This window comes from Chelonia mydas, chromosome 10 (genome assembly GCF_015237465.2).
Source record: "Chelonia mydas isolate rCheMyd1 chromosome 10, rCheMyd1.pri.v2, whole genome shotgun sequence".
NCBI classification, from domain to species: Eukaryota; Metazoa; Chordata; order Testudines; family Cheloniidae; genus Chelonia; species Chelonia mydas.
In genome coordinates this window covers 48,432,878-48,445,365 of record NC_051250.2, presented here as the reverse complement: position 1 = coordinate 48,445,365, position 12,488 = coordinate 48,432,878, and the positions used below count along the sequence as shown (strand labels likewise).

Below are 12,488 nucleotides of genomic sequence, written 5' to 3'. Positions count from 1 at the left end.
AGGGAGCCAAGCTAAAGGAGTGGTGGATAAATCTGACTGGTAAAAGTAATGCAGAAGGAGAGAAGTGGGTTGTTGTGTTTCTTTAATGGGTTTTCAGTGGTGAATACACGGTTGGAAGAAAAGAGAATCCCACATGATGACCGACTCTAGAGGAAAAAGTAAAGCAAAAAAGTCAACTGTATTTTGAGAAGAGAATGTATGAAAATGGTGGGAGCACAGATGCAGCGTGACTTCAATATTTGGGAGGGAAGGGCGCTTACCATTATAAATAATATGTATATGTCTAACTTCTGGATTTACTGATTGTTAGTGGTACTTAAATTAGTGTACTTAGTGAGTGAGTCAGGGGGTGGAGGTGGGGCTCCCTCCCCGAGCAGTGGCAGGCTGGCCCGAGCTGCCTGGCTTTGCTGCTTGCCCTCCCCAGACTGCATACCAGAGGTTTTCAAACTGTGGAGTGTGTGCCCCCATAGCGCTCAAAAGGTATTGATCTCTACAGAAAAGGTAGAAGCATTGAATAAGACGAAGAATGGTAAAGCACCTGGTGAAAATAACTTTGATATGATCAAGGCAGTTGGTTATTTATGAAGCCACCTTATTCCAATAGCTCCATGTGTTGGCTGGGATCGAGCAAGGATACCAGATGATGGGGTTGATTGTGCCTTTATGGAAGAGTAAAGATTTGGATAATTTGCATTACCCTATCAAGGCATCACCCCATTAAATCAAACTCTCGAAGTCCTTGAAAGTGTTTTGGAGGCAAGGCAGAGGTGCAAGGTGGAGAAAAGCATAGGAGAACAACAACATGGCTTTAGGAAGGGAAGGTGTAGTATAGACTCAATATCTGCAGTGAGACAGAGTTTGAAAGAATGATAATGGAGGGCATAACTGCGACGTAGATCTTGAGAAGACGTATGATTTGGTTTGAGGGGAGTGGTGTTTTGAGTATTGAGATGAATGGGAGGGGGACTTCAAGAAATGGAGATTACAGAGGAGCTGTATCGAGGGTCAAGAGCTAAGGTAGTAACAATACATGGAATTGCAGAGAGTTTTGAGGCGACGATGGGATTGAGAAATAGCAATGTGCAGAGTCTACTTCTTCATCCTAGTTATGATGTTAACTAGGAAGAGACCCAAGCCTGTGGAGACAGAGAAAACTAATGTATGCTGACAATCTGGGCCTTTTGGCTGTCAACAACAGGAATTGGTAAATATGGTATCAGAGTGGGCATCTGTGTTGGACGACCATGGTTTGAAGGTAAACACAAAGTAAACTGAAGTTATGAAAGTAGGGAAGGTGGAAGAGTTTCTGCTGATTCAAGTTTCAGGAGAAAAGCTGAAGCAAAACAAAGAATTTGTGTACCTGAAAAGTATACTTAGTGCCATCAAAAAGAGGTCTGGAGAACTGAAAAGAAGAGCACAGTATGCATGCCCAGCAGTGAAAAGGCTGGCAGGAGTACTGTGGCACCAGCTATTAAATAATAAACAATGGAAAAGTGTATGTTGTGTGTTTTTGTCTTTGCCTGCTTTATGGTTTGGAACCAGTGGTTCTTATGGAGATGGAAGAAAAGAAGATAGAGGTAGTAGAAAATAATATACGGAGGATAACGGCAGGCATATGGAGAGTACACAAAGTGTGCATGTAAGAAATTAGGGGGAAAATGAATTTGGCACTCTCAGTGATAGTACATATTTCTTTGCTGTGAGAAGAACCACCACCAAAGCAAGCATGGGACGAAGAGGACAGCAAGAAAGGACATAGAAGACCAAGGATACAAAGGAAGGACAGTCAAGAGACATTTGTTGAGAAAAGGACTGGAACTCCAAGACCTGCGAACCCATGCCATGGACCAGAAGGCATCTCTGACCCCTTGCAAATGGGAAAAAGGAGATGAGAGGTGAAGTGAAGTGTATATGTTAATGGAGAGGATGGGGAAAAGGAAATGAGGAGGGGGGTCATTACTAAAGAGGAGTAAAGTTTGTTGGTTTAACAGCATGGCTACACATGCTTCATTTTGAGGAAGATGGACTGGGGGAAGGGGGAACAAACTTGTGCCTGGCTTAGCTGCATTAAGCTCAGGACTGAAGGTGGTGAGGTGAGGGGGTAAAGATAACAGGTGTCACCTTTACATTCTCACAATCCTTGGGTTGGCAAGGGACCATTCTGGTCCCTGGTAGAACTTAAATGTAAAATATAGGACTGCTTTAAGTTACATCCAACTGCCCATCCATTCTGGCAGCTGGAGATTACTAAGGTAATGAGACTCCCTAGCCATGTCCCCTATCTCCCAGGAATGCCCTCCACACACTGTGGGTCAGAAGCGAGTGGCATGGAGCACTATGCCAGCTCTCCACCATCCAGGAATTCACGTTTCTCAAAAAGAATCTGCAGGTAGCCAGTTCACCTGGCATTACAGGTTGACTCTTTGGCCCAAGCAGTCCCAAGATGCCATAGAGGATCTTTAGTTCTCCAAATCAAGCACAATATCACATACGAAAAATCGTGACCGTTTCCATTAGTGCTAAGGAGATGACATTAGGGAACTGTTTTAATCATGACTATAATACATAATACATTATTCAAAACAGAAAAAAGTATTACAGCACTGGCCATTTTGTGTTTACTTATTACAATAAAAACCAAATGTATTCAAATACCATAGATTAATTCACATCTTAATGTCACTGATTAGACAGATTAAATCCTCTCTCTTCCTATGGTTGGTACTAGAGTTAGTATACCGCTATACAGATGGAATACATTAAGAACAAGTTAAAAAACCAACATGTATTCCCTCTCTGTCATACGAAAAATGAAGCAGAGGCTGCAGTCAGTAGAAGTCGAATGTAAAAGAACTGTGATGTGACATCCAGACACACAAACTGTTCCCATAAAACGAAGTGATAGCAGGGAATGCTAAACAAATTCGTCATAAGCCATTTCTGCAAAACATTCCCTACTCTCTAATTACTGCCAACCGTGGCATGTTAGCTGCACTGCCCATACATACTGAATAAAAGGGCACCTCATTACAGGATTACTAACTAGGATAATGTATTCCTAAATCAACGACGTGAGACATGACTGCTGGCAGTGGAGAGAGGAAAAAAACTAAAACACAGTCCATTAGAAAATGGATATCATCCTTTTCCTATTAATGTCGATGGGTGATTATAATTGAGCTTTTACTGAACTGTGAATAATTCATACAATACAATGGAATTGTGCAGAGGATGTTGCTCTAAAGTACATTTCACAGGAACTACATTATGCTAAACTACACTTCACTTAAATATAATCTGATATTCTGTGTTATTAAGGCTATGTCAACATTTGCATTATTTAATGTATCAAATTTTGCTATTACTACATAAAAAGCTATGTTAAAAGAATGTTATTTAGTTGCAAAGTCAAACACCTAAACATTAGGAAATTTCCGATTTAAAGTTGCTTGCGAAACTCTAGTTCTGCCCCAATGTGTGTCTACCCTATTCAGTGAATGAGGCAAAGGTACTCTGGAAAAAGTAGCATGTGATCATTTAAAAAAACCTAAGTTATAAGGCATACACATAAGTGAAGCCATGGCTTGTTTGAGAAAGCCTGTCTGGTGCTCTCCCTTCAACCTTATACAGATTCTCTAGCAGCTCCCAAGTGCTCCCAGGGCAGTATCTGCTGCAGCTACTGCAATGGCACGGACCCAATCTTAGATATTCATGTTCAGTTATTTTGACATAGTACCAGATTTTTCCTGAGCCATACAAGAAAGAGACAGGAAATAGCAATTTTCAACAGCTTATATCTCAGCAAAATCTGAATTGAATTTTATAGGATAAAGAAAAGGCACTCTCCTAGCCCAAAAGCTTTTCCCCTGCCAAATTTCACAGGACGGCTATAAACAGTGGAGGTATTAGAGTTTCTCAAAAAAGGCTACAAGAATCTTTTAGAATGGAAGGTGTTAGACAAGCTAAATAAAGAGGTTGCTACCAACTCCCTCTCTAATATTAAATGGGGGGTTAATATTGATTATTTATATTACAGTAGTGTTTTAGAGGTGCCTATTGGAAGAGGTCTTTGTAAGCTCAAAAGCTTGTCTCTTGCTACTGCACTAGACACTGTACAAGTACACACACTATAAAGAAAGAAAGACAGTGCCTACCGCAAACGGGTAATCTATCCAAGTGACAAGATATAACAGGTGGATAAAAACAAACAAATGGGGGTGGGGGGTGGGGGGGAGGAGACAAGGTAAGAAGTGGAACAATAGTACGAAGCATAATAAATAGTTGAATGACTGGCCAGTTTTCTGCTGTTAAAATGAAGGTTTTTAAAAATGCTACTTTCTAATTATTGGCAAAATTACAAGAAAACGTGTTTGTCATTTTCAGAGGTACTGACTCAACTTCCCCTCTTGCCTAAAAATAAATCGTGGATCCCGCCCTGTAGTTGTTTGGAAACCATACCTTCTTTGGTGCCTTCTATCTACTTACAGGTTTACTAAAAATAATTTACTGACTTGGTTCTGGATTTTATTCTTAAATGACTTTCCCATCCTACATCCCATTTCAGGTCCAAAACCAGCTCTTCTTTACATTCTTATGACATCACAAAACCGAAAACCCTCTGAAATGAACTAAAATCTAACAGGCAATTTTTCTAGCCATCCTGTTCTTCTAGTTATATAGTTCACTTTCAGAAGTCTTCTTCTGGTGGTCAGAGTGCAGTGTTGTAACAATCCAGCACAGGGAGTCTGGACTCAAAGGAGGAAGGAAGGGGGAAACAAATAGGTGTCGCTCAGAGGGTAGAACTGGAATTTTAGCTCCTATTTCAAGATGCATAATTTTTTAATGTAAATTCACTGCTGGAGGATAAAGGAAAGAGAACAGGGGAAAAAATACTTGAAATCCTATAAGACATCCCCCTTTTTGTATGAAATTTAGAGTGATACTGTCTGAGGTAGAACTGGTCCAGGAGAAAAGAAAATGTCTAATGTCCTCCTTAGGCTTAAGGGTTCCTAACATAGCAAAATTATATTTACTGTTGTTGCCTGAGCTGTTGAAGGAAGTTGTGCTGACTTCTGTACTATTAATCTGGAAAATTCTTTGACTCTAGAAGAAGAAAATGTCTAGAAGGTCTGCCATTTAGATCAAGAATTTGTAGGTACTTTCAGAACAACTTTCTTTCCTCCCTGATGAAAGTGATTGACTGAGAAAACTGGTTGCTCAGTTTGGAAGAAACCTTAAGAGCATTCTGAGTGTTTTTTGCAAATAATTTATTTCCATTGAACAAGGCATGTTGCCATGATAAAGGTGGCATCAGACAAGTGGACACCCATTTATGCAAAATGCAATTACTGGCCACAACAACCACAAAACTTTGACATTTATACCTACTTCAGCTTTAAGGTCATTTGGGGTTCCATGACAGTTGCAATCTTTAATTTAAGAGAATATTTAACCAAACTGGTAGTTTGAGGAGAAAAGTGAAAATGCACGTAAAAAAGAATATTCACTTGTCTCCAAGTTTCCTACTACAAAACCAACATTAGCCCACAATTGTAAATAGGTTGAGAACCACTGCAGTAACTCATCTGGACGTCAGGCTGGTCTGAAGCCACTTATCTCACATTAAAAATGCTTCAACAAAATAACCAAAGTGTCTTGGTATGAGCCACTGAAATCAATACTTACGTTAGCCCTGAATTTTGACTAGAAGATGTGTAATAATTAAACACTCAATTAATGAGACATCCCTATGTAAATTACAGGAAAGGCCTGGTGAATATAATAGAGCAGCAGTTCTCAAACTGTGGGTTGGGACGCCAAAATGGGTCGCAACCCCATGGTAATGGAGTCGCTAGGGCTGGCATTAGACTTGCTGGGGCCCAGGGCCGAAGCCCGAGCCCCGTGTCTGAAGCCAAAGCCTGAGCCCACCCCTGGGGCTGAAGCCAAAGCTCGAGCCCCACCACCTGGGGTCGAAGCCCAAGGGCTTCAACCCTGGGGGATAGGGCTTGGGCTTTGGCTCACCTGCCTGGGGCGGTGGGGCTCAGGCCCCCATTCCTGGGGTCATGCAGTAATTTTTGTTGTCAGAATGGGGTCATGGTGCAATGAAATTTGAGAACCCCTGAAATAGAGGCATGAGATAAAATCCTTATTGGTAAACTACGCTGTATAATCATTTCCATATTTCAATATTGATTATGAAAATACGTCTATGCTAGGAGTTTTGGTTACTGGGAAACTAGTTTCAAGGTTTGTTTCAACTGAACCAAGAAAAACTGCTTAGTAAAATGAACAAACAAGTGCACACTTTTTGGAGGGGGAAGACAGGAGGAAAGAATAGGAGCGCCTACAGTGTTAGAAGTCCCCTAGATCTCTTTGTACTGTTCTTTGCCATGATGATAAAGCAAAGCTTTTATGCTAAGAGTTGCTGAAAAGCTGGATTTTTAAGTAGTGTTTTAGACTTTTGTAAATCTTCTGGGTGGCTGTCATTGGCCTTGGAATTGAAGCTCTGGCTGAATGGTATACCCCTTCAGGTAAGGTGATGGACATGAAAAAACAGCAGCAATATGACAACAGGAAAATTTGAAAGGAATGATTTGAAGAACATAAAAAGGCTCATGTGTAACTTTTCCCTTCCTTGTATGAAACCAAACCTTGCACTGGACTGTGACTTGAATTTCAATTCTATCCCCCACAACTCCTTTGCTATTTTCCTTGTTTTATTAGAACCATCTGGGAGATCCTCCCCTTTTAGTTTCTTACGTTTTTTAATGTGGCAGCTGCAGTTTATCATCTGTTTAAAAACTTTTGTTTTAAAGTCCTTAAGACATAAGGCCTTTTACAGGCTAAAAAATATTGATTCTGGAGATAAAGAAACCACATCAGATGGTGTCTTAGAGAGTAAGGGAAAATATTTGTTGCAGAACTAGTTTTAAATAAAGGAAAGATTCCAGGATGTTTTACCCTGTAAAGGTTTTAGAACACATGAAAATTACTATCAATCCTATATTTTTTTCTGAAATACAAAATTACCGTTCATTGAAGCACTGAAAGTTGTTAACGCAGAACGGTTTCAAGATCATCCCTATCATGGAGATGTAGAGACAATGGAAGTGCACAGGGGTATCACTGCAGCATCTCTGTACACAAAGGTGAAAAATGGAAGTATGAAAAAGGAAGAGAGAGAACATTAAAATAATACGTATCCAAAAGTTATATATTACATGTAATAAAAGTTCCAGGATGTGCTCTCAAGTGAGATACAATATTTATAACTTCTCAAATACAAAGTTAAATTCCACCTTTTTCATTTTTCTTTATTTTTTAATATTACTTTAAGTATCTCAGATGTTCTATTTAATCATTTTGAAATACTGTCATGATCCACCTGTAATTCCTGAATAGAAAGTGCATATACAATTGTGTCTTCTTAGACCTTTTAAGGAAGTACATCTCACACATACCAAAAGGTCTCAAAATCTGAACCCATTCACCAGTAAAGAAAGCACACATTTACCTGGCAATTCTAATTTGACTCTCACTTCTACTGCTTCTGCATCTCCCTTCTTTTTAGCTCCACATCTTCATTGCATGTGAAATGAGACTTGTAAATCACATTTTTGTGCATTTTGTCACAAGGTGGCAACTTCTCCCCTGGATGTTAATAATAAAATAATAATAATTGCTACCTCTTAGATAGCACTTTTCATCTTTAGATCACAAAGCCCTTTACAAAAGGAGGGCAGTATCATTATCCCCATTTAATCGATGGGGGAACTGAGGGACAGGGTGGGAAATGACTTGCACAAGATCACCCAAGTACACCAGCATCAGAGCTGGAGATGAATCCAGGCCTCCTGAGCCCTAGCCACTAGAAGTCACCACTGCAGCTAAGTTGTGGACAAGCCATGAAAAATCACAGAAAAGTAATAATGGACCTTATTTGTGGTAATAAGGTCCATTATTACTTTTTTGTGACTTTCCACTGTCAGTTGCATGGGGCTGAGAGCGGGAACCCGGGGCTGACAGAAGGGGCACCCACTGCCTCTGAAAGCCACGGCTGAGAGCAGGGGCTGCAGCTGTCAAAATTGAAGTGGAAGCCTAATATTGCGGGATCTGCAATTTTCACAATATTGTGAATTAAGTAGGGCGTTACTTATATGATCACAGTGTCTAATTTGGCAATCTGGTTGAAGATTTCCTCTTCCAATCCATTTTTGAAGGGACAGTTGTAGACCTATGGTCAAGAATATGAACTTTTTGGAGACTGAGGGAGAAGAGAATCTCACTTTGCCTTTTTCCAAGGGTATGTCACAGAATTTCAAAATAAAATGAAGACTTGAGACAGGTGAAATATTCAAGTTCTAGCTACCTGAGAGATCACCTCGTTAGGTTAGGCTAGCACAACATCTGAAATGAGCTAGGATGCTCTTGAAAGACTATAAACGGAATGTCTGAGGGCCACTGGCAAGGTGTTCTTAGGTTAAGAGTCCTTGGCTCTAGAATTTCTTCCCTATATCTCTAGAGTCTGAGGCCAGGTCTGTACTACAAACTTATATTGGCATAACTACATCGCTCATGGATGTGAAAAATACACATCCCTGAGTTACGTAGTTATTCCAACCTAACCCCTGGTGTAGACAGCACTATGTCGGAAGGAGAGCTTCTCCCATCAATGTAGCTACCACCTCTCATGCAGGTGGATTAAATAAGCTGACAGGTGAAGCTCTCCTGTTGGTGTAGGACCATCTTAATTTAGGCAGCACAGCGGCACCAATGCAGGGTTTTAAGTGTAGACCTGCCCTGAGTATGTTAACTTTAATGAATAAACTAAAGGTGTTTTATTTCCCCATTAACCCCTCACCCCAAACCAAACCTACTCATCATGGGCAAACAGAATTTTGCAAGGCTGATCTTAAAGGTGGCCTACAAAGGGGATGTGCGTAAGGGGAAAACCAGTGGCCTTATGCCTTTTTAAATTTTACACACCCTTCCATACAGGTCTGAAAGGGTTAAACAAAACCCAAACCAAATTTAGTTGTGTTTTTACATTAAAAATTCAGGTCTGCCCTGGAAAACTCTACTGGAGAAGCCCTAGAGAATAATGAAATATCACAGGGGAGATTAAAAGTTGAGCAATTGAGATGGCAAGGGATTTTTAGTAAGACTGTTTAAAACTCTGTTTTTGTTAATACCTATTATTTCATTGCCTAATATTTTGGATAAAAGATGACTTTTTTTTTAATAGATGCAATACAACTTTCAATAAAGAATTGAGCTCACAATAAATACCCTTGACACTTCACTGAGGTCCTCCAGCAAAACCAGGAGACACCACGCTTGACACTTTTCTGATATTTCTATGGTTAAAAAAAAAAGGCAGTAAAAACAAAACAAAAACAAAAACCCAAAGCAAAATAAACCACCTTTTCAGACCTTCTTTATATGTCATACAAAAGCAAAACAGGGCATAACATCAGTTTTTAAAAAAATCCTGAGCACATCTCTTCAAGGACTTGAACTAATTCTCTAGTACACTGAGCACATCAACACATCTTTGAAAGATAGCTTCTGAACATGTGTTTACAAACAAGGGGAGAGTCAAGCCTTGGAACACAAGAGAACCATCAGAAACTAAAATTCTATGTAGTACAATCTATCCAGAAATTAATCTGAAGTTGATTCAGTGTATTGTGTTTGTTTCAGAAAACTAACTGTACATGTTTAGATAGCATGCTGAACGTTTGGTGTAGTAAAAGCAAATTCCACATTGCTATGAATGTGTGTTTCTTGTCCTTGAATTGTTAAGGACTGATATCCTGGTTTCAACTATACAATAAAACTGCACTTTTATTCAAGACAGAACACCATTGCTGCATCTCAAACAAGTCTGTGGTTGACTCTTGCTATATTGTACAATGACTCTCAGTTTCAAATACCCCTACTGACATGAACAAACAGTCATGACTGTATGACAAAGGTTATCATAAAATCCCTTTGAACTGCTGTATTCAGGGAAATTGGCAGACATCAATGCATGCCCCAGCATCCTCATGGTGAAATCTGCTCACACACAAATATTGCAGAATGAACTTTTTGTGAGGAGGACCAATATTGCCATAAACTTGCTGAACAAAACAACACCACATTCAGAAACAACTGGGCAGCTCACCAACATTACTAGAGTATACCTGAAAGAATTTACTCAAATCCAAGTCAACCAATAGTCAAGAATGCTATTTTATATATAAAAGTTTATAGATTACAAAAATGTGCTGTTGGTAAGCTACTAGGCATCATATGAAGCAAATTATCACATTTTGCTGTACATTACTTTTAAGGTAATCATAGTGACTGTTCTACTATGCAACATATGCACTAACAGGAAATGTCATTCAATTACACTGTATACAATTTATCACTTTATTGTTTCTGGTTTTGAATTTAGAATCCATGTCTGTTTCTCTCATGTCTGATCACAGACAAGTATGTGCTACCAACATTCAGGATATCTATCACATCATATCCCAGAGAGTTGGTGGACTTTTTAGTTGACCCTTAAAGAAACTATGTCAAGGAGTTCAGGCTCAACATTCAGGTTACGCAAAACTATTAATAGAAAATCCTTCATGAATATTTTAGCATCAATATAAACATGGATCTTTGAGATTTAAACACTCACTCCCACTGCAGTGTCAGAAACTCACATTAGTCAATCCATTGTGTTTTAGAGAACTAAAAAAATGAAACTGATTATAAAGAGACCAGACAAGTTCCGGTGTCCAAACTGAGTGAAGTGCAAATGTTAAGTTAAAAAAAATAAATAAAAAGGAACAAATATACATACATATGGGGTGAGAAGTGAATGAGATTTAAAATCTTCCAGCTTTCATACTGTAAGGTGTTAATAGCAGCACAGTGTAAGAAGCTGGCAGTGTTGAACCCGCTCTTTTAACTAAGTCCATCCTGCTGAAAGAAATAGGAGTCTTGCCAACACTCTGCTCCAAGTGTGGCTCATTAAAACTTCATAGTGGATATGGAAGTGACCCCTCTACCAAGAAGAATCTTGAATCTAAGGCAGACAGGATCTGACCTGAGTTACAAATCCTATGGATGGCTAAGCCTGGAAGAATTACGTTGAACTGTGTTTACATTCATTTCTTTGTTTATGACATTCAATAAAACCCCTATATTATGATCCCTCTCCCATAACCCCAACAGGAAATGCCAGATTTAAAATTGCCTGTGCTGCTCAAATTTAGACAAAGATTTTAAAATACCTTAAATGTCCATTAAATACAAGGCTGCCATTTTCTCTGACTTTTCTACCAGGCTTCATTTCTAAGATAGACAGTATATCAACATTTCTCCAGTAGATGAGTTGGCAGGAAGGGCATGGAACAGCACACGAGCATTTTCCATCCAGAAGACTAGTACAATGTTCGACCCAGAATCCTTCTCAATTTTACAATTGCTTTTCTTTTTAGAACAGGCATACACAAAGTGGATGAAAGTAACATGGTCGAGGCAATCTAGTAGGCTTGTATTCAAACATTTAATATAATGCCGTGTCAAAATCTCACAATCTAATAAAGGTGAAGGACCATGAACAATAAGGGTAATGACAGCAAAGTACTGGATTTGGGAAATGGAAGGTAGCTGAGTACTTCAGCCACTGTTGTTAGGCCTGATCATATTCCATACTAAAGGACGTTAATAAAAATGACCATAGATATAAAAGTTGGAAGTGGTGTGAGGACAAAAAATACAACAAAATCTAGAGAGACAAGAAAGTAGTAGAAAATAAAATTGGGATTCAGCTCTAAAAAATGCAAGTATCAGGGGAAAAATAATGCAAGTATACAAATGGTAGGAGAAACCTTGAAAGTAGTAATACAGAAACAGACTTAAGGGTGATATTGAACAGCAAATTAGACATGAGTTGTCAGGAGACTTAGCACCAAAAAAGCCAATGCAATTTTGGGCTCCTTGTTTATACGCATCATATTATATGGCTTTGTTGAGATGTTATCTGGAATGCTGGGTTCAGTTCTGGACACTTCATTACCAAATACCAGAGTGCGTTCAGAAAACAGCAACAAAAATAAGTAGGGAGCAGGAAGAATTGAGTTAATAGGAAATGTAGAAGAGCTAAATATGTATAGCTCGGCTAATTTATAACTAAGGGAAGATGCAACAGACTATGAATATCTGAAGTGCGTGCAAAACATGGAGAAAGAGGAATTATTTAGAATACCACATGAGAGATTTAAAATAGAAGTAATGGGATGAAATGAAGAAAAGGAAACTTGAAGATGAATAAAATATATTAGGAAAAAATCTTCCCAATGGTTTTACTTAACTTTTTAATAAATAATGCCACTACTGTAACAGTCAGCACAGGTAACAATTTTCCCTTATCTGTTATCTATTGCTAGAATAAGCAGCAGTGTTTATTCATTCCACACTACCTCCTCTGAAACACCAGGTCT

The 12,488-nt window shown here is 39.0% G+C and overlaps 1 protein-coding gene across 12 annotated transcripts in view; it reads right to left on the bottom strand.

The window, feature by feature from the left end:
• The window catches only part of PEAK1 (pseudopodium enriched atypical kinase 1), a 220,614-nt gene that overhangs the window by 133,219 nt on the left and 74,907 nt on the right, over window positions 1–12,488 (bottom strand). For 4 of the 12 annotated variants that reach the window (XM_043524692.1, XM_043524690.1, XM_043524695.1 and 1 more), the window contains 3 exons: window positions 9,280–9,356; window positions 7,514–7,650; window positions 7,030–7,136 (listed from right to left, as the gene is read on the bottom strand). The exons of 7 other annotated variants lie outside the window; for them this stretch is intronic. The gene's annotated coding sequence lies outside the window, so the exon portion shown is untranslated. The remainder of the gene's footprint in view (window positions 1–7,029; window positions 7,137–7,513; window positions 7,651–9,279; window positions 9,357–12,488) is intronic. One more of the 12 variants, XM_043524693.1, reaches the window with a different exon arrangement.